This window comes from Macaca nemestrina, chromosome 20 (assembly GCF_043159975.1).
Source record: "Macaca nemestrina isolate mMacNem1 chromosome 20, mMacNem.hap1, whole genome shotgun sequence".
In the NCBI taxonomy this organism is placed as follows: domain Eukaryota; kingdom Metazoa; phylum Chordata; class Mammalia; order Primates; family Cercopithecidae; genus Macaca; species Macaca nemestrina.
This window is the reverse complement of record NC_092144.1, coordinates 354,702-368,339: the sequence shown is the minus strand read 5'-3', so window position 1 is coordinate 368,339 and position 13,638 is coordinate 354,702.

Here is a 13,638-nt window from a genome sequence, read left to right as displayed (position 1 = left end):
GTGGTTTTCTGTGCTGCCATGGATGAGGCGTGGATGTGTCATCTGTTGGTGAGATCCACTGGTGAAGGGGCTAAGCAAACCATGGAGGTCGGGGGTGTGAAGCTGCATCTCTTCTGGCATCCCAAGGAAATACATCTTGTAAAACTTGTGAATTTGACCCTGACCCTAACCCCAACCCTGAGTGTTGAAGTCTGGTGCAGTGTCTTGAGCCCTCTTCTGCATTGAGGGTGAGTGACTGTAAATGACCGATTCCTCAGTGGTGAAAGTTCAAATGTAGCTTCCCTGAGGAAGCCAGACCTCGGTCACCCGTATCTCCATTGTAAACACTGCGGCCCCTACGCGGGTGGCTGCAAGTTTCCAGGCCTTCCTTGGAGAAGCAGCCGTGAGGTGCTTGATGATTTGGTAACATCAGCCACCTACTGTCTTCTGTCTAATCACGGTACAAATGATTCTCCTACAAGGAAATGGATCTGGTTTCTTCCCGATCGTTGGAAGAAGCAGCCTGCCTAGCGACTCCACCGTCCTCTGCACTTTCACAGCGAAGCCTCTGTCTGTCTCCAAGGAGTGTCACGTGTGTCGTGGGAATCGCTTCCTTAATTCTTCCTGCTTTTGATAGCTCGGGTAGCTCTGCCTGTTTCAGCCGGGATGAGCAGCGGGTGGTCTCTGGCTGCTGTGGGACTAGGGCTTGGGGGTGCATCATCACATCCGGTGGCCTGTCCAGGTGGGCATCATTGTCTTTTGCCTGTTGCCTGAGGCAGCTGTGATGCCATGGGGGTCATGCTTGTCAGGGCCAACCCAGTTCTTCCCGTGTACACCTCTCCTGCTGGAGTGCCTTTCCTTATGATGACTTGTTGAATTAGCGTGGAGAATGCAGAGAGGCTCTGGGCCTCTCTCTCTCCCATTCTTACTCCCTGGAGCTGTGATGCCCGACAAGGGAGCCCATAGCCAGAGGCTCCTTTAAATTTAATTAGAATAAAGATTTGATTACATAGCTAAACACATCTGAAAAGAACTTCACAGATTAAATTCCAGATTCCACCCTTCAGGCCCAGTGGCCACATTTCGGGGCTCAGCAGCTGTAGGTGGCTGTTGTCTTTCTGTGTTGGCTGAGCAGATTGGGGCGTTTCCAGTTCAGCAGGCAACTGTCTTGCATGGCTCTGCCTGTGGTGAGGGCACCTTGGCTGGAGAGCCTCGTGGGGATCCCTTAGGCCTCTGGCTGCAGCTAGGCTGCACGGTTCCTGTGCCCCGGGTCCTCTGCAGGCCCAGATGGATCCCACCACAGAGCCAGCACTGCTAGACTTGGGTACTGTGTGCAGACAGCAGAGGGTCACGTCCGGGCCTTGCAGGGGATGGGGCGACTGGTCTCCTTGGCCAGGCTCCTGTTTCCGAGTCTTCAGGGGAAATGCATCCACCATCCACCATCCACACCGTGCACCAGAGGAAAACTGCAGGCTTCTCTGGATGGTGAATTGAGATCATGCAGAGTGACTAGGTTTGGGCTCCTGACCAGTGTGGAACCTGATACCTTTAGGTGGAACCTGACATGCCTCCGTGTGTACATGGCAAAGAGAATGCAGCATTGTCAGCTTGAATCCAGATGTGCTCCCGTTTTGAGGTGGAAGGTTCTGGGAGTATTGGCCATTGGTGATTGTGCTGCCGTGGAGGACTTTGAATGCAGGCACTGGTTTGGGATAACCCTGGTTTCCTGGTCCTGTATGTGGGCATCCCTGAATATCCCGGACTGGAGGAAGGCAGGGCAGATGGGAGGGTGACAAGAGGTGTCAGGTGTTTCCAGCTTTGGGGACTGATGCCATCAGATGGCCGAGATCAGGATGGTGGTGGCCAGGGACCAAAGCAGGGGTGCGTGGAAATGCCATGTTCCTCGGAGCATGGGGAGGACCTCTTGAACTCTATTCCTGGGCAACAGTTCTTCCATTCTCAGGAATCTGTGCCATTGTAATTGAGTAGCAAATTCTGTAATTGCTCTAATTACTTACTGTTAAGTCCCCATCCCAATTACCATAAATTAGCAACAGTGATAACAGTTTGCCTGGTCAAACCTTACCAAGAAAAACCAGTGGACCTAGTTTTAGTTGCCTCCAGTTCCCTCCAAATCAGATTCCTTAGCGGTTTGTGTCCCCACACTTGCTGCAGTTCCTCCTGGGCCTGGCAGGCACATTCCAGACATTCACATCTCAGCTCGGATGCAGGCGTGCACATTATTTATAGAAAATCGCACTGCGCTGTGATCGGCTTGAGCCGACGTTCTCTAGGTGGGAGGTGGAGGTTCAAAAGTTCTAATGGGATGAAATTAGAAATACGAATTTTAAAAATTCACGTGTTATGAACTCTGTTCAGTGATTTTCTCTGAAATGAGAGACTATTTGCAGATGAGGCAGTCAGCCTGCAGCTCTCCTTAGATCTGTCCTAGACCTCGATGCTGTCCTTCGGCCTCTTCCTGGGTGTGGGGTGCTCTGCTTGAAGCAAAACCAAAGGAAAGAACGTGGTCTGCATCACTACTGCAGCCAGCTCAACTCGCACACCCACTGGGAGGGGGGTTTGGTCACTTAACATTTTAAATGCATTTAACATTAAACCAACAAGTCAGCCAGTGCTTTCTGTAAGCAAGCTGCCTGGCTCATGGGAACCTGGCACTTGACTTTTTGGAAGAGAGTCCTTCTGTGGAGTCTCAATATTTGTCTCATTTCTTGAGACGCTGCTCAAAGTGATGAACGTGAGTAAATTAGGACCTTTTTTTTTTTGTAAATTGGACCACAGAGCTCTCTAGGCACAGTCAGGGGAGTAAACGGCTGTGAAAGATGCCGCCTGATGTGAGCCATGGCCAGGCACTTTGGAACCTGGGATCCCATCTCCAGCCTTTCAAAGGACACATACGAATATAAAATGCAGATGAGAGAGTTCATAATTTGGGCATCTCTGTTCTTTTGAAATCAAAGTGCAAAGAAAAAGTTTTGCCTTGAGGTCTTAACCCATACTTGTTTTTCTCCTGAGGTTTTAAGATTTTCTTAACTGCTTTTTTCTCCCCCAATCCTTGAGGAAGTTCTATCTTCATATCTTCTTAAAAGATATGGTTAAATTCAACACTGAAATATAAAAACATGCTTTCATATTTTTCTTGAAACTGATGTATCTGACATTGGTGAAGAACTAACTGGGAGTATTGGTTTATTTTTATTTTTTTGAGACAGTCTTGCTGCGTTGCCCAGGCTGGAATGCAGTGGCACGATCTTGGCTCACTGCAGCCTCACCTCTTGGTTCACGCCATTCTCCTGCCTCAGCCTCCTGAGTAGCTGGGATTATAAGTGCCTGCCACCATGGCTGGTTCATTTTTGTATTAGTAGAGACGGGGTTTCAACATGTTGGCCAGGCTGGTCTTGAACTCCTGACCTCGGGTGATTCGCTCACCTTGGCCTCCCAAAGTGCTGGGATTACAGGCACGAGCCACCACACTCGGCCTGGGATATTCTTGATTATAACTGTAACATATCCCTTTAATAAAAACAAAACAGAACAACAACAAAACAGCTATCTCAAAAGTCTCGAAATTAAAGAGCTCACTTGGACAGGGATTTGGACACCAGTTGAATGGCCCAGCACACCATAGTTACATGGGCCACTCGGCCTGTTAGGTCCTTAGGGTATTTGAAGTCATATGGATATTTGCATTTCTGCCTCTGGATATCGTGTTAGTATTCGGCTAGTGTTTGAGGGCCAGGCTCAGATCCTGGAAAACAAGAGCCCCTGCCCTCACGGCACTTCTCTTCCATGTGTGTGTATTAGGAAAATAGAAAGCATAAGATATTTTTTTCAATGAGCTGGGAAGATGGAAAAACAAGCTTAAGATGTTTACTTGTTCAGAAGAAGGGAAGTGCAAGGAACACTCAGCTTTTCTGCTGCTGAAGGAGGCCCCTGGTGGAGGCTGTTTCAGAGGTGGGGTTTCTCTGAGAAAAGTGGTAAGAGGCAAATAGGATACCCCATCTGGTTTGCCAGATATGGGGAAAGTTAGTATCCCCAAAACAGCTTCAGCATTCTGGCAAAGCTTTGGAAAACCAGCTACGGTGTAGGACCTTGTTGGCCGCTGGGTAGAAGGGAAACATTGCTGGTCCTGAGGACTGTACTGTTGTTCCACTGCTATAAAGAACTATCTGAGGCTGGGTAATAAGGGAAAAAATATTTAATCGGCATACAGTTCTGTGGGTTGTACAGGCTTCTACCTCTGGGGAAACTTACAATCAGAGTGGAAGGTGAAGGGGAGGCCGGCATGTCTTCACATGGCTGGAAGGGGAGAGAGAGTGAAGGGGAAGGTGCCATGCACCTCCAAACAACCAGATCTCAGGAGAACTATCATGAGGACAGCACTCGGGGATTCTGCTAAACCATTAGAAACCACCACCATGAGTCAATCACCTCCCACCAGGGCTCACCTCCAACATAGGGTTAGAGTTCAGCATGAGATTTGGGTGGGGACACACAGCCACACAATGTCAGGCTTCCCATTCTTCTCCTGCACGTGCTTCGCAAATGGTTCTGTCATTGGTTTTTGTTTCTGTTGATACATAATATATGTACATATTTTCAGAGTGCATGTGATACCTTGATTCACCCCTATATTGATGAAATCTGTGTACTTGGGGTGTCTTTCACTTTAAATAGTTTCTTTTCCTTGTGCTGGTTATGTTAAGTTATTCTCTCCTAGCTGTTTTGAAATACACAGTAGATGACCCACTGCCATCCCCCTGCTGATTTATCAATGGTAGGTCTCGTGTTCCCATTAGGCTGTGTGTTTGTGCACATGACCAGCCTCTGCCCATCCTGCTTATGAGTGGGCTCTGCTGGGCCCTGTTGACCACCTACTTTTGGCCTCCATGAGATCTGCTCTCAGCTCCTGCTTATGAGTGAGAACATGCACCATTTCCTTGCTTGACTCGTTTGCTTAACGTAATGTCCTCAAATTCCATCCATGCTGCCGCGGATGACAGGGCTCTCCGCTGTGTGGTGGAGTATTGCTCCTGTGTGTGTTCGGGCCACGTTCCCTTCATCCCCTGTTGACGGGCACTCAGGTGATTCCAGACCTTGGCTACTGTGGATGGAAGCTGAGAGTAGTCACTGGCTTTATACTCGGGGGACATGAGCCACTTTGATGTTCTCAAGCAGCCTATCCCCGAAGCCCTCCGTAGAATGCCGCATTCGTTTGTACCCATGGCTTCTTCCACTAGGATGAACAGCTGGGAAGGGGCTTTGAGTGAATGCTTGGGTTTCTGTCTTTAATTGGTACCCAGCTACACTGGCCAAGCAGGGGTCCCAGTGACCCTGGACACTACCTCACATAAGGTCCAAAGATGCAGTTAGGTTCTTTTTTTAACTTAAAAAAAAAAATGCTTTTGACCTGGTTAAGCTATGGCATTATCAGTTAGAGTTTTTCATATTGGAAAGGTGTATATTTTATTTTCTAAGAAGGAAAGAAATCCTGTTAAATACTCTAACCACAGATTAAATCATGTCAAGGAAAGAGGTACTATTTTGGGGGAAAATTACCCCTTCATGTCAAAGATCAAGGAGATGACTTACATTGTTTAATTGAGTTAATTATGAAATCTTAAGTGGTTTTAAGAAGATGAGCTGTGGATGCTGCAAGACATGAGACTGATACTGATTTAATGTTAGTCAGCCCTGACAGAATGTGGCTAATATTTAAAGCTTGCTCCTGTATTGCTTGATAGATTGTAAGTTAATGTAAAGATCTGTTTGACGCTTTTATTTTACAAAATATTATTGAGAAAAAGTTTGACAGCCAAGGAACGGCCTTCAACCAATTTCTTCCTAATTTCTATCACCAGAAAATTTTGTCCTGTTAATTCCAGAATTTACTTTTGGAAAGTTCCCGTAAGGAGAGCAGAGGTATTGGTGGTTGAATGGTGACTTGAATTTAGGTGAAGATCGTTAAATATTTCATAGTCATGTTTGTCTTGGTGGTTTTAGCAATTTTATATTAAACTTAGAACTGCGAGTCAAACCAAATGTGTTCTTTTGCTTTTGTGATACTCCTTTGTATGACTATACTGGTAAAGAATGATAAAATGTGTATTGGGTATTTTTTCTGTGTAGATATTAGGATTTTTAGGGGAACAAATTAATCATTCTTCTAATATACACTGTGCTGTGTGTTGGGTCCTTTGTATATTAGTTGAATCACTCTAATGAGGACCACTTGAAAGTCTGTTTCTATAGCAGATCTTTTATATGTTGACTTGTGTTATGCAAAATCCTTCACCCTCTAAGAAGACTAAGCAATGGGTTGGAGGAGAGATTTAATCACCCATTAGGTCTATTCCAAATGCCCAGAATTGAATGCAAGTACTAATTATGTTTTTGAAGTGGTGTGGGTGTGTGTGGTGGACTCCTTTTTAGGTCATGGGAGGGAGGTAAAGCGAAGATGAGATTTGCTGTTGAACATTTGTGCATATGCTAGTGGAGAAGTCATATGACTTGACTGCACCTGCGTACTCTGATTTTGGTTTCGTTAGTGTCCGTAGCCACAAGCCTCAGCCGCCTCTGGGACCCACCCTGAGGGGCTGTGGTGAGGGTTATTACAGAGTCGTGTGTCTTAGTGAATGGCACAAAAGGCCTTGTGGGGCCTACTTTGGCTTTGTTTGAACCTCTAGATTGTTAAACTAAGTTTAACATTTTGAGGATTATAAATTGTGATTCTTGTCTAAGAAGAGGTTTCTGTTGTCTCTGAAGATGGGAGCCCCAATACAGATGGTCCCTGGCTCCCAATGGTTACATTTGTAATTTTTTTTTCAACCTTGTGATGGTGTGAACTAGTCACACTCAGTGCATTGTTTGGCCCAAGATGCGCTGCCTCTGGATGAACCCGTTGTAAGTTGAAACTATGATGTCAAATGCACTTTCTATTTAGGATATTTTCAGCTTACGCTGGGTTTATTGGAACAGTTTCATCCCGTGGTAAGTCGGGGAGCATATGTGCTCATAAAAGTAGAGACGATCTCATAGATACCGTGAGATATAATGTCTCTGATGTTACAGAGATACGATGAAAAAATCAAGTGGGACTTGGAAGCCTTGGAGGGACTCACATGGGCGGCTCCTGGAATGCAATCCTGAGCTCCACTGGCTTCTGGATGTGACATCTGTGCCTTCTGCTTAGCCCAGTGTGTTATCGGCTGCTCTCGAGGGCAGAGAGGTCCAGCGTTCCTGTATTTAGGTGTTTTTGAGCTTCCTTAAGAGGCTAGGTCAATACTCACTGGTGTCTTCAGGGCTTTAGGCCTTCTGAACAAGCAGGAGGAAGGGCGAGTTTGTAGAGCTTTGGAAATCTCAACAGACTTCAGGGCCATCCCCCTTGGCAGGAGAGAGCCCCACTGGAGGCGAGCAGGGTGCTGTGCGGGCCTGTGCTGGGCCCAGGCATGTACGGACGTTGTGAGGGCCACAGGACACAGATCGGTCTTGGTTCACAACTGGTGTCGATGGCCACGGAGCATTTCTGCCAGGTACATCAGTGCGGGGACTTGGGTTTTGGGGTGTGCGTCCTGGTTGCCTAGTTGCTTGGAAGACCCCTATTCAGACCCCAGCCTGAGTCACCGTGACAGCCCTCCTGCTTCACACGCCACACGGAAGCCGTGGCGTCGGTCACTGACGTCCACCAGGTGTCAGATGTGCGTGTGTATCTTCCTTGGTCTCGGGATGGGTCTTGTTTTGAGGTTATAGTAAACGTTCTTTACGAGGGGTTTGGATTTTTTATGTTGTTTGCAAGGAGGCAGCAGGGAGTGCTTGAGCAGTGAGATCCCCTTTCCAACCAATGCAATTTCAGATCCCAGCAGGTAATTAAGGCAGCGGAGCTGTGGGATCACCTTTCCAACCAGTGAGAATTCAGATCCCAGCAGGTAATGACGGCAGAGGGGCGGGTGGCAGAACCCTGAACTGTGGCTGTTTCTGGTGTCTTGCCCCGCGGACAGAGCGTGCTGGGGCCTCCGTGGTCCTCTGTGGGGTGAGTGGAGCCATGAGCTGGGTGCTGCTGGGCCCTGGCTGGCTCCCCAGCCCGGGGTTTATGCAGGACTCGTTAGACAACTTGGAACCCAGAAAGCAGCACGAGGAGAACGGGATTGTGCCTTTCTGGATCGTTGGTGCTTCCCAGTCTCAGACACTGAGCAGGCTCTGAGGGGTCTCGCTGGGAAGACTTGCACAGTTGGCCCCCAGGATGGAGTGGGGCTGCAGCGGGTCTTGCAGGAGCTGGAAGTGGGGGTGAATGTCTCGCAAGTGGGACCTTTCAAATGGGCCCAGCAGGATGCATCCGTGGAAATGGTGCCACCTAACCCAGGGCTGCGGCCAGCAGGACCTGAAAGGCTACAGCGGGCTGTGTTTCTGCTCTCTCTCTCGAGTCTCTGCACGGTTTTCCTTGGTTTTTGTCTGTTTGGAGGACGCTTCCCCCTTTCTTGCGCTTACCTAGCCTTCTGAGCTGCCTTGTTGAGTATGACAAAGCCCTGAGAACCTTTTTTATCGCATAATTGTGTTATCCTGGTGGCTGGATAAATGACCTGCAAATGTGGGTGACTCAGTAGCTCTGAGGGTGTTCAATATCCAAGACAGAGGTGGGAAGGAAATGTTCAGGCAGGCATCAGAGGATCTGTTCTCTGCTTCACACTGGGGCCCTGGTTTGCTGACAGTCTTCACACTCAATCCAAAATGGGGATAATGAATTCTCACGGATTCGGCTTCAGCTGAGAGCTGCCTCCAGCACAGTCTTGTGTGAGTAACAGTTTCTATGTTTGGTGCGAAGGGCGGGCGTCAGTTGATCTTATTTGTGGTGGTGCTTATGGTGGGTTTTCCATAAGGAATGTAGACTTTATTAGCTTTGGCAAGGGAATCATGAGTGATAAATTGGAAGAATGTTTCAGGAAATTCTGGAAGCTGCAGTGAATCTGGAATCTGTATGAAACTGAGATTTGGATTCTCACGATTTCCTAATGCTACCCCGAAACCCAGTAGTTGAGACAGTCATAGAGCTTCAGTTGTGCTGCTCTGGTTCCGCATTTTAAAAGGAACACGTTGCTTTCATCTGGAATGTTCTGAGCTCTGAGTGCTGCCGGCAGAGTGACCAGCTCTCTGCATCAGAGGGGAAGCCAGGGCTGCACTCACGGCGTCACGGCAGCTGGGAGCTGACCCTGGACCTCAGGCACGTGTGATGCTGACCATTTTCTGTAAATTCCAAGGGTGTAGTGGTCTCCTTGGCCCTTTACAGTCTTCTGAAGCTTTTGATGTGTCTGCACTTTATAGATTTTTCAGAAGTAGACAGCATTTTGCCACACCCTTGGGCTGAGTTTCATCAGAGGCTGGTGTGTGGGAAGCACCACACCCACATTCTGACAGGGAAGACCCTGGTGCCCAACTGAGGTCAGAGTGGAAATTTGTTCTTCCTTCCCTCCAGTCTGGTCCAGCTGCTCCCTGCTTGGCCAGAAGAAAATCATGCTTATCCAAGTCGTAGGCAAACCCCTGAAGTCAAACATTTGTCTTTTTTCTTTAATATGCCCATTTAGTTTATATGGGATGAGAGATAGAGAAATGTCTTTTAGGGGAAAATTAATTTCCTTAATTACAGAGAACTTTTTGGATAAAAATCAGGAGGCTATTTTGTAATAAGATCTAGTTAAACACTACAGTGGAAAGCTCCTTATATTTGATCTTACACTTGGGCCCTGTGTGCGTGTCCGCATGCTCGTGCTCATGACGCCAGGCGCAGATGTGAACTACAGGCACAGTACATACTTTCTGGTTGCTTTTTTGAACGTCTCATTGCTTGACCTCTCCGACTCAAATGTTGAGTTATGTTGATTCTGTTCAGAATGTTTATCCCTCCGTCTAGGGTCCAGTCGTCTTTCAGGGAGGAACCGTCTTCCTCATCTCTGTCTCCTACAGTATTGTATATTTAATAGTCAAATATTTATAGGTTACATGGGTGACTGATCTGTTCATTAGGAGGAAAACAATGCCAAGTTTCACATCATTATAATGGACTTGTTAAATGATTGTTAGTATAATGAAGTTTCCATGGCAAAAGAGGCTTTGCAGATGTGAGTGTAACGGACAGTGAGATGGGAGAGGACCCTGGGTTGTCCAGGTGGGCGCAGTGTTTTCACATGTGCCTTGATGAGAGGGAGTATGAGGGTCTGCCTCAGAGGAGGAGACCTGAGGACGAGATAGAGGCCAGAGGGCTGTGGGGCTGAGGGCGAGTGTGGGGCAGGGGCAGGGTCCGGAGGGGTGCAGGGCTGAGGCCGGGGCAGTGGTAGGAGGGGTGTGGGGCTGTGAGTCAAGCTGCATGGTGGCCTCTATGAATTGGGAGACTCCAGGCAGGAATACAAGCTACTGACCCCTTGGCTTCAGCCCTGGGACTCCTGACTTCCAGGGCTGAGAGGAGGTTTGCAAATGTGGTAATTTGTTGCAGCAGCAATAGGAAGCTAATGCATTGTATCTGTTCTTCACCTCCAAACCTTTGAAAAGTAACCCTGTTGTATTGGCCTTTTGTGTGCCCTAAATTCTAATGAGATAAGGTTTGTAGGAAATAATGGACACAAACGATGGCAGAACATAAAGTTGGACAGAAGCAGTGTCTTCTGTGGTTCTGTAGTTTGGGTCTGGGAAGTTAGATTTCGGTCAGACTGTGTGGTCTTGTTCAGCGTATACCTGGAGTACTTGTTCAGAGCTCCTGGGGGAGTGGTCTTTAACACTGTTAGGATTAAAACTCCAAGCACATCAGGGCCAGAGTTCCTGAGTCAGTGTTAGGCGACCTTTGAATAAGAGTTGGCATGTAGAATCTGCCCACTTTACTAGTATGAAGCAGCAAATTTTTTTTTTTTTGAGATGGAGTCTCGTTCTATCACCCAGACTGGAGTACAGTGGCGCGGCCTCGGCTCACTGCAACCTCCGCCGCCTGTGCTCAAGTGATTCTCCTGCTTCAGCCTCCAAATTGCATGATTTATTTTCCTGTTTTATTTACTTAGTATGTGAAAACTCTGCAAACTTTATTTATACAAGTGACATGCCAGAACTTAGGAGAATATGGCATTTTCCCATGCAAATTAGTAGTGATGTGGAATTCCTGGGCTGGTTTGGTTTTATAAGACATGGGGCGGATTCTTTGCCTAACTTCTGTGGAGCTAACAATTGTTAATCACCCAGCACTCTTACCTCCCCCAACAGCTCAGGTGAGGGGGGTGTTACCCCCACTGTCGTGATGAGAGGCAGGAGACTGAGGCTTAGATGAGCAGGTGACACATTACTGTCCAGCCCCACCCACCCTGTAGTTTCCTGCCATGGCTCAGCTGTCTTCCTGCAAGAAAGGACAGACACCCTGGTGCTGGGTAGAATTCCTTGTGAACCCCTTTCCATCCTCCAGGGAGTTCTTGCTTTACAGTGGTGGCTCATGGGGAGTCCTCTGGCCCACTGAGAAAGTGACTCATGTTGTGACATTACTGCCTCTGTCCGGCTGCTGTCGATTGGGTGATTTGTAAAGAGACATTTATTGCTCACAGCTCTGGAAGCTGGAAAGTCCAAGGTCTAGGCAGTCTAAGGTCAAGGCACCTGCAGATCTGGTGCCCCAGGGCCTGTGGCTCACAGACGGCAGCATCTCGCCGGGTCTTGCGTGGCAGCGGTCGTCTCGTCAGAACTCACATGGTGGAGGAGCAGGAGGGCTCCTCCAGGCCTCCCAACAAGGACACCAACCCTAGTCCTGAGAGCAGGACTTCCCAAAGGCCCCACCTCTTAATGTATCCCTTCGGAGATGGTTTCAGCATGAGGTTTTGGGGACATTCAGGCCAGAGCCATTGCTCTGCTGTGGTGTTAGGGCTGCATGGCGTCATTACTGCAGCAGAGCCACAGCTTCTTATCTGCATTTGCTGCAGGAGAAAGACGCAGGTGCCTGTGCAAGTTGGGGTTTGGTGCAAGAAGTGGAGACCCTCTAGGAATCTTAGCAGGAGGAACTTAAGGACTTTGAGAACTGACACCTTAGGACTGTAGTTTTCTTCAGACTGTAAAATCCTTGGTGTGTGACAATACTGAACATTGCCTGAGCCCTGTGATCCTGTAAAACAGTGATGGTTAAGACTTTCCCCCTCCCCACAACTGCGCCCCCACTTTTACTGCAAGAAGCCCCTTCCCATGTGGCTTAGGCTGACTGGCGGGATGACCATTTACCGAGGACAAGACCAGATACAGGCCTTCAAACCCCCCTTCTCTGCCTTATGAGTGATTAGCTAAACTGCCTGTTCCCACTGATCAATCACTTCCCACCTTGAAATGGTTCTTCGTGGTGCAGTTGCGCCTAGGGGGATGGACTTGTCTTTGACTGTCGCCTTCCACAGAGGACAGTTAGGGTGGGCAGGAAAGAATTCTCTGCTACAGGTCTGCATTCCTGGCTGTTTCCAGAAGTGGGAATTCTAGTGCCCTGGAGTGTGGGAATGGATTTCTAGTGTCCCAGCTTCAGGTGGAGTTGAAATTGAGTGAGGCAACCCACGACACCCATCTGGATCCAGGAACTAGAGCCACTTTTAAAGTGGCAGTTTCTCCATAAGATTACCCAAAAAATGCGCTCAGCACGTTTCTTTCTTTCTCATATGCATTTGGCCATCTAAAATGGGAATGGTGGTTTTTTGAAGCATGGATGTAGTTTTAAATTTTGAGTATTGTAAACCTTAACGTAGCTTCTTAAAATGTTTGCCTGATTATCTGGAGATTTACTAAACCTTTGGAGTGGTAATAATGAGTTGATCTATATGACTTTGCTTTCTATGATGCAATGAAAGTACTCTAATTAAAACCTCTGCAGTTGGGTCAGCAGGCGATTGGCCAAAACAAATTCTGCTTTCTGGGTTTCTTTAACCAAACAAGGGAGTAGAGTGTAGGCTGAAGTGGCAAATTCATTTCAGAGCACGCCAGAGCCCTCAGTGATTGAGCAGCCTTCTCAGGTGAACGTGTAACGTGCCGTGAGTCTTGGCAAGCCTGGCTACTGATGTGTGCACGTGACACCACAGAGCCACACCTAGGAAGATGTGGTTTCTGTAACAAGCTTTGGAAAACCAAAGTTCAACTAAATTATCCAACTTTGTTACAGAAAAAGCTTAGACCAGATGGCCAAAGACCTGATTGTTTCATGGTTGAGACATGGTTATAAAATTGCCCTTACTTGGTGTCAATCAGTGTTGGTCCACAGTGATACTCCTCCAACCTCACTGAATAGTTTGGAGACTGATATGAGACTGTGAAAGTCTCCTTAAGGTGAAAAGGGCTCTGGGGCACCCGGGAATATCCGCACACCCGTGGCCATTCCCCTATAAGGTGGAAAGGACGGCTGGGTCACGCGGGAGCATCAGCACACCCGTGGCCATCCTCTTTAAGACGGAAAGGGCTGCTGGGGTGCCCCGCAATATCTGCACACGCGCGGCCATTGTGGCTGTCCCCCTTTCTGCTCAGTCACCTCTGTGTTCCCGCATTCAGGCTTTGGGACACTCATGAACAGCTCATCCCCTGGGCTGGTGAGGAAGGAGTGGGAGGTTGTTCTGAGGCTCTGTCACTGTCTGCCCTGTCATGAACTGGGCAAGGCAGTGGCAG